Consider the following 9865-nt stretch of genomic DNA (forward strand, 5'->3'; position numbering starts at 1 on the left):
CAAATAAATAAATAAATAAAGTTTTTTTATATATATATTAGCTAAGCTTTCTTTTGGATCTCAAGTCTCATTAACATATCCTGTCTGTTTCTATCTATCTATCCATCCGTCCCTCTGTCTGTCTATTTCTATCTATCCGTCCATCCATCCGTCCGTCCGTCCGTCTGTCTGTTTCTATCTATCTAGGCTGGTGGCTACGAAAGGCAGTTAACCTCAGGTTAGGAGATTACAAAATGGTGAGAACAACAGATTTCTACTGAGATTACATCAATGCTTACTCGGTGCCTTTAAAACCTTTCAATTCTCAGCTGTCGGAAATCTGCACACATACATATACAAAGAGCCCTGAACTGATTCAGTCCATTCTCGAGGTGGCCTTGCTGGTGGATAAAGCGTATGAGCATGGAAGTGATTGATGTGAAATATGCCCTCCTCATTGACTGGGTGAACTCCATTTTCTGCTCCTAATACAGAAATCACTCCAGGTCTGTGGCATAATGATTTACGATGAATCTGTGTCAATGTTAAACTCACAAACCCCACATAATCCATCTTGCAGAGACCCTCCTCACTGCGGAGAAATGCTGCATTCTCCATTTAGAAGTGTTGAATCTATTACCCCACTGATTGGTAATAACTTTAGGCCTTTGCTCCCTTTAGACTGTAATTACTCAGATACTGATGCTCTTTGTGACCCGGCACCAAAGGCAAAACTCAGCATCAGCAGGGCTTAGCTGACCCTCCTTGTTTTCAAAGTTATCACTTTAAAAGTTACAAGTATATTTAAGGATTAGTCCACCAGATAGAAAATTCTGCCACTATTTCAACTATAAAAGTATTTATACGACATATTATTGTGAGGAACAGATGTAAATTAAATCATTACACTCTTAACAATCTTCCCCATATCCAAGTAATTTTAACTACTTTTATTTTATGCCCTTGACAAAGGCACCAAACCCCCAACTGTTCCCCGGGTGCCGCAGCAAAAAGAAATGGCTGCCCACTGCTCCGGGTGTTTGTTCACAGTGTGTGTGTTCCCTGCCGTGTGTGTGCACTTTGGATGGGATAAATGCAGAGCACTAATTCTGAGTATGAGTCACCATACTTGGCTACGTGTCACTTTCATTTACACTGCAAAAGTGGCACAGAAGCACTTCTAAAGTGACATTTTAGTGTCTTTACAAAGACTAAGACGAGGCATGAATGCATTTACACATCATTTACAGCTATATTCTTTATGTGGTATTATATCTTGAGTTCTGAGCAGGCACAGAGCAGCCTTAACTTGACTGCGTGAAAATGCCTTAGTTTCATAAAAGCCAGAATCAGAGATTTCTGTCTAGATTTTTCATTGTGTTTGTGTCCACATGGGACATCAGTTCTGCGATTTCCTGTGTATTCCACATTGGCAACGCCGAAAAAAATGTATCTTGTGTTAAATCATGCGCTTCCGAGCTCGAATAAGGAACTGAAGTCACAGGGAGTGCATGAAGCCGTCATGTCGTGTCACTGTTGTGTCAGCAAAGCATCTGTCAGAGTCACATTTCAGAGGAAAGGGGAAACGTCTCTATTGACTCCATCTGTTTGTGTGGCGGCATGCCTGATTGCTGAAACGCTGCCAAATCACCCTGGGTAATCCCACTCGACGGAGTCCCTCCGAGTGCTGGGGTTCACAGTGCATGCATGCAGGAAAACCGCCTGTCACCACAACAACATCGCTGACAAAAAGCCACCTACCGTGATTTAGTAAATATTTGAGCTATCACAGCAGGCGTGGATGCACACATGGCAGCACATGAACAATCGGCGAAGAAAAAACAAACCAGAGTTGAAAATGTGAACTACACTGACCTAATAGCTACTTAAAATTGTTTTATTTTAGCAACTCTTGCACTGCTGAGTGATTAGCATATGAATAACAGCATGCACGAAAAACCTACGAGTTCAAGAAGTGATATGCACACGCTCAAAGATCCTCCTACTAAAGCAGCTGCAGTGTTTTGTGCAAGCTTGATCCAAAGAACTTACTTTGAAGTTGGCGATTTCCTCAACTTCTAGATTGGCTTTGCTGAGAAAACTGTACTACTCAATTATACCTGTTATTCATCAAGGAGAACAAATTGCTCCAAGCAGGCAGCCAGGCAGGGAGGGTTTCCTGTAGATAACAAAAAGGCGCAGGAGGCCCCTTGCGGAGCACTGCGACTCGGCTCTCGTTGTTCTTACCATTTGGTTTTTGTTATGGAATTAAAATTTCACAGCAAATGGGTAGAAGGAAATGTGGTGGAATAGGAAACCTGTAATTAGCACTAATGAGCTTATTCTTGGGCTTTGTGACTGGAATAAAAATGGGAGACTTACCGATTCTTTTCCCATCTCGACTTTAATGGCCAGCAAAAGAAAGGTGTCACTTTGAACCAAGGCGCAGGCACAATGCACATCAGTAACTGATCAAATCTTCAAAAGAAACCTTGCTGAAATCTCAGCTAAATGAAAAGAAGCTAATAAATCTCGCTTTGAAGCCAACAGAAAGCCCCCCTACTTCTCAAGCGGACCGTGAAAACTGGATGAACCCTGGCGACCTGGATGATTAATGGCATTGGGGTTATTTTAGACCGGTTTTTTTTTCTTCATATTTGTACTATTTAGGTCACTCTATGATCAAGATACTAACAGCGCTTGTCGTCCATTTTTATCAGTAGGGAGATGTTGTTTCAGACTTGCTCAGTCAAGGGACATTATCAGGGCAGCGCCGAGGTGGCACGGAAAAATAAACTCATTACAACAACAGGCCTCGTGATTAACGATGTGTAATTGCTTTGATAGAAATAAAAACAAACAATTTATAGCACAACGAGAGAAAGGGAATCAGAGGCCGATAACAGTGGGACAGCTTGTATACGCTGAATGCACATCTGGAAGGAATTGTTCAACCACTGAAATATGCAGGTATAATCAGTAGCAAATGTCTGCACTGACATGTTTTAAGTTCATAAATATGTATCTCTCAAATAAAAGGAATTTTGTTTGCTCTGGGCCTGGCAGTTGTTAGGTACTGTAACTAATAACATACTTTATCGGCCGGTGTATACTGCATAGGGCAGACAGCAGGCTGAAGCATGTAGACTTTCAAGTGAACAGCTGCAAAATCACTTGTGATCAAAGTACTGAGCCATATGCAGCCAATATGACCTGGTTGACATTTCACTAACAACCTAAAATATATGTCAAATTATCCAGTCCGTCGCAATACCCCAGGTTTGCTTTTAAGGATGTGGGTGTTCATGTATATTGAAAAAGAGACATTGGAAAAGAACATGGAGAAGTTTAGTAGACTGAAAAGTCAACAAGATATCAAAAACCATTCTATCAACTTTCTTAATGCACATTTCTAATCTTACTTTACCAAATTTATCAGTATACATTAACCCATTTAATATTTGGCATATATTTTATTCCAAAGCATGCTTTTTGCAAGTCAATTCATTTTAGCAAGTTCATGCATTCATTGGGAATCAAACCAATGACCATGGTTATAGTAGTGTAATGTGCTACTATTTTAGCTACAGGAACCTACTTGCTTTTCAAAAACTCATGCACTCATTCAGCTAAATCCTTAATAATGACTTCATAGCGATATTTCATATACAGAAAAAGATGCTTTCTGTGTAAGCATATGATAGACTGATTTTTTTTCTTTGACATGTCTTTTGAGATGACATTATGTAGCTTTTCACATGAAGCTGCAGTCTAAAAAAGTGGTGCACAAGTTAAAATAAGTTTAACTTAACATTCCACTGCTGCACATCTCGCTTGTTTAAATGCAAACTCACATTTGCCCTTTACTTTGTTTTGCGCCACCAACAAAAATAGTTCCAAAGAATCAGAGAATCAAGTGATTGGTGTGTAATTAATAATATTCATTTAGCTGTACTGAAGTGCGATCTGAACAATTTTACCCACATATGAAATATAACTTGTGTAGCTAGACACATTTTATGTTTACATAATTAACTAGAGTATGTTTAGTAGAATGCATTATATCTCCGGGTATAGATTTATCTGTTTATATATTAACTGGGAATGAAACCCATGAACCTAACAATGCATGTGCAATACACTACAATGTGAGCTATGGAAATGCTAATCCAAATGTGTTCTGATTCATACTGATATCTCTGAACATTATTATCATCATCTATAAGGAACTTGTTTATTGATGTGATATCGTAATTCTAATCTCAGTTGTTTATTGTGACTCACAGATGCGGATGTAACGTAAACATTAGGAGGTAACAGGGTCACGCTCAGGCAGGGGCTGGGTGGCATATTTTCCAGGCATACGTGACGTCCCATATAAACACTGTCCTGCAGTAAGCCACCTCACGCTGAGCATACATACCCCTGAGTTTTGTTAACACACCACTGGGTTCCCGTCGATCATTCGAGACACACACACATACTTCGACACACACTAAGCCTCCATGCATTATTGAAATACGGCGAGAGAACACTAGCATTTCCATCCACTCTGATTAATTTAATACTCTCTCTAAGTCCAAGATTAGGCTCTGGCATAGGTCGTAATTAAATATTGAAAACACGAAAGTGCAGGAATATTCAATTCTTTTTAAAGAAATCAGAGTATTAATTTACCTCATGCAGTGGCGGCCTCGGTCACCTGCCGAGAGACAACCACATCACCAGATCATATCACCAGATGCATGTAGCCCAGCTTTGCAAGTCCTTGCCTTTAAATTGACCCCCCTCCCCCCATTCCAATTTCGAGAACCAGAGTCAAATATTTATCCAGTTGATGAGGCAAACGCAGCGTGCCCCACTGACAATAATTAAAATCCGGCCCCAGACAAAGGAGAACAGCTGATCATTTCTAATAGTTTGTATTCGTGTGGTCAGGCCTGGCACTGTTGATTTCAGTAGCGGCCTACTAGAAGTGTGAAGAAGTCTGAAGTGTATTTACAATACGGTAAACACAGCATGTTGGGCCCCACATTTGTCAGTGTTCGCGTGGTTCACTGTTATTAAACTCTTAAAACCACATCGTACAGGCTATTTACCAAACTCAAGTCACCCACTTAAGAGTAGAGTTTTGGAGCGACTCTCAGTAAGAGGAGGACGGGGTCTTTTATCTTATTGCTCTTTTGATTTCCTGTCCTCCTCTTCAGAACGTGAAGAACAGGTTTGACATCAGGACAGCTGGCAGGTTAGACTGGCGCTGTACAGTACATGTACCCAGAAAAAACATTTTTATTTTTCTCTATTTTATAGTAAATGTATAATCTGATGTCCAGGTTACATTTCTATCTATATATAACAAACAGATAGATAGATAGATAGATAGATAGATAGATAGATAGATAGATAGATAGATAGATAGATAGATTAAAGTGATTTCTCTTCAGATAAACATTTGAAACATCAGGTGTGTCTTAAATATATTTCGGAAATTTTTGGCAGTGTACAGTTAAACACGTCCTTCTAAATGTCATGTCTAAGCCAGAGACTAGCCGCATCATGGCACGGAACGAGAGATGCGTGTTAAAACGAGGATTCCACAAATCATAGATCATAGTTGTCTAATTATGTAAATCATGAATTCTCCAAATGTCAGCATTAGGAAAGAGGATTAGGATTTGCCATGGTAAATGATAAATTACCTATCAAGCAGACAAATCAACAAAAATGCAGCTTATATGACACATATTTGGCCTCCTCAGTTTGAGAGAGGTGGGTATATAATCAAACCAAAAATGAATTTAATTACAGTTTAATGGAGAAAAAGCAAATACTGTCAGTCAATTTAAAGTGGTTCTTGTTAGCCTTTGAAAATATTACAAAACGCCAGTGAAATCTTATCTAAGACCAGTAGATGCTCTACTAGGCACTACATATGACAAAACAGCTGTTGAGATGTTATCGGATTGTGTGTGTGTGTGCATTTATCTCCCATAAAAAAATGCTTAGTCATTACGGGAAAACAAAATCAGCAGCCTATCAAAACCAGCTTTATGTAGACACGATGACTCTTTACAAATAGTCAGTCAAACAGTCAATAAATTAAGAATATATGGTCCGATAGCTACAGAAGCCTGTACGTTGGTGTTAATAAGAAACTCGGGCCTGTGTGATTGCACCTGGTCTGTCTGTTCTAAAATTCCTGAAAATCCTCTGTACTAGCATCATGAATAAAAAAAAAATCATCCCCTCTTGCCTGCAGGTCTGTGGTGTTACTCACCTTCACTCAAACACACTGGAATAAACTTGAGACAGAACAAAACATTCGATATTACAGCACATTTGCATATCATTAGCAGAGCAGGGACCACCACCCCCTATGGGTTACTTGCTTATAAATATATTTAAATATATAAATATCATGAATACATTAATTGATATTGCCCTGGCATCCTCAAAAATGCAGTGCTGCCATTGAGTATCTATTTCTCCTGGGAATGAAATTATATATTTGCAGGGTCCCTGTCAGACACGTACACATTTACACACACACAAAAAAAAAGCACCAAATTAGATGTTGGTGGTGTGTTTTTCTACTTTTATCAACCTCATGCTGGAATCTGACTTAAAGCACACTTCTCCTTGTTCTATTTTTTGCGGTTCACAGGACAGAGCGATTACATCAGTGTCTTCAAGCCTGAAGACGTGAGCATGGCTCGGGGCGAACACCTGGCTGTGGTTACAGCGGTGGTTGAAGGGGAAAGCATGTGTGTATGTGTGTGTAGTGGAGAGATACACAGCCACTCTGATCGGCTCCCTTACAACCTCAGAGAAGCCTCAGAAACTCTTATCACATGCGATTAATATTACAACCCTTCAGTTATGAGACAAGAGGCCACACAAGTTTAGCAGAAGGTATCTTCTAGTGTAGTGCTGCTGGCTCGTCTCTCACTGTTTTGAAAAAATCTGTGTATGTCTGAGGAGGGAGAGTGAAATGTGTCCTCCTTCCTGTCTCAGACTCGACCGCTTGATGTGCAATATCATGGAGATTTAACATCTAGTAAACAAACAATTAAATTTTTAGCTATTCTGTTAGTACATGATTCTTCAGTACAAATTTTCTATTGCAAAAAGTGTCAAATTATAATATATATATATATATATATATATATATATATATATATATATATATATATATATATATATATATATATAAATGTAATATGATTAAATATATATATATTTTTTACATGAATCAAAAATGTATTGCTTCTATATCTTTAATCATTTATCAAAACATAATAACTTGCTCCTCGCCTCATAGAACTTTAGTGTTTAACTGACATTACTTTTTCATCCAGCAATCAATTTTATAGAAAATCACATTTCACAATCCAGACAATTTTCTGGTGAATAAAGTCAGGGCTTGTTTTCTTCTTTTTTAAATTATTTATTTATTTAGGTAACAAAATAACTGATATTAGAATAAAAACAGTTATATACTGACACACACACACACACAAAATCTGTGCAGAAATTAAAATATCAGCAGCTCAAATATTTTCCTACATGTCTAAAGTCTATCTAAAATCAGTACAGTCTTTAAAATCAAATTTTTTTACCTCAGTGCTGTGAAACAATGTTAGTTCTCGCATATCTTGTGACCGATTACAATGCATTTCAATGTATTTCAAAGTTAAATACAGCAATTGATAAATAAATAATTTGTTACATATTATTTAGTTTTTCACAAAAACCGACCTTAAGACCTGTAATATAATGCACTAGTCATATAGACTACTTTTCTTGTGCTTTTTTTTATATTTTTGGAGGTTAACCTCCCATGGTCAATATATGCTTTCACTGTATGCAAAAGAGCACTGTGGATTATTCTTACAATTCCACTGAAGAAAGTCTCATGGAAGTAAATGATGAGTTTTCATTTTTAAGTGAACTTCTAATTTAAAGACAGCTTATGAAGAACACTTTCAAAGTCTGTTGACCCCTGCATGACCTCGCTATCTCAGCCTGCGGCGTTACTTGTTGCTAGCACATTGCTGCTGTGCTCCACTTAGCCAATTAACATTAAAATAAAGCCAAACAGATTTGAGCTGATAAATCTTTAATGGTACAGGGGATTTTACACAAATGCACACTTGACAGTGCTAATTTAAAATAAATACTGAACTTGATTAAAAATTCCCCCGGCTGATGGAAGATAAATGTTTAAATAATTTATCAGGTTTAACTGACATGACTGTGATGTTGTAAACAGAAATGTTTTGATGTTCTTAATGTATTTCAACACCATGGCTTCTTGGGCCCCATCCAAGAGAGAAAGGCAGCAGCAAACAAAAAAAAAAAAAAACGTGGTAGATGGACATGTGTGTATGCATGCATGCAAATCTGTGTTTGTGTGTGTGTGTGTGTGTGTGTGTGTGTGTAGCTGTCTGATTCATGCACTAGCTATATGCACTGTGTAAATGAACTTTTGCTCATCTGTATTTACACATTACAGAGTTTGAGTGTAAGCTGTACTGCCATTGGGCATTTTATAATGAGTAATTATGAGAAAAAAAGATGAAAGGATAGGGAGAAAAGCAATAAGGAAAGGAGGGCAAATCAGATGAAATGAGAAAAGCACTGTATTCCTGAAATTTAAACAAAGCATGTTTCTAGCAACTTCAAGGTTATTGGTTTGATTCCTAAAGACTGTGTGAACTGATAAAATGTACACTTTAAATAAAATATAAATTATGTTTCTTCAGATAAAAGCACATCCTAAATGCATACAGTATATGTAAAAAAAAAAAAAAGTAAGAATGAGAGGAGAAACAGATGGGCATAAAGGAAAGTTCTTCAAGCACAATGAGCAATCCCAAGGTTATGAGTTCGATTCCTAGTGAAGATTCTTATGGAATGTGAGAATGAATAAAATGTAAACTTTAAATGCAATAATTTGCTTTGGATAAAAGTGTCTAGTAAATGCATAAATGTAAACCAAAAGATGAGAGGAGAAACTGTTAAACAATTAGCAACCCCAAGGTTATGGGTTTGATTCCAAAAGAATGCATCAATTAATAAAATGTATGTTATAAAACAGTTTAAGTTGCTTTGGATAGAAGTGCCTGCTAAATGCATAAATGTAAAAAAGCTTTACCATGGAAAACTGACACTAAACAAACATGTAAATACAGCAAGACATTCATTGTCAACATGAGCGCATCTACTCACCTTCATCCAGCAGGGCAGGCTGCGGGGGAAGATGTGACATGGAACTTCACACCCAGCTCCCATCCCAGATGAGACTCATCGGAATGCCAAGAGAACGGCTTCCGAATGTCCACCAAGCAAACATCTCATCTATAAACAAACACTCTCACTCACCACCATAAATGAATACATCAAAATTTGATGGCTTGGCCATGTTGCAGATCCACGGCCCACAGCGAGACACACCATGATACAATGTATACCAGCATACATGAATAGCAAACAAGAGGTTGCGATTGCCAGACACTGTTGACTGAATTTTTAAAGATGTTTTTGGGATTTGACACAGGCACGACAGGGAAACACAAAAGGCATACGTGCTAACCCAAGCATTCTGACCCAGTAAACAGAGATGATTTGAGAGGTGGAGTAGCTACACAATCTCAGTTTCAAAGCCGTACAAATTGCATCGAGTTTACTGAAAATGCAGCGTTTTTCATTCTCATAACAAAAGGCTGCGCAAAAGAGGATCTGCTTTGTGCTGACATTACAACTCAAGATAGTTTATTGTGCCCTGTCGCCCCGCACATCAAAGGCAGACGTCGCCTTTAAATGAAGTCGCCCAAGTGGCGGAGCTTTTTATTAACTTACAATCAATAAACATGCAGTCGGGGCG

Source organism: Carassius gibelio, chromosome A4, assembly GCF_023724105.1.
Source record: "Carassius gibelio isolate Cgi1373 ecotype wild population from Czech Republic chromosome A4, carGib1.2-hapl.c, whole genome shotgun sequence".
Lineage (NCBI taxonomy): Eukaryota > Metazoa > Chordata > Actinopteri > Cypriniformes > Cyprinidae > Carassius > Carassius gibelio.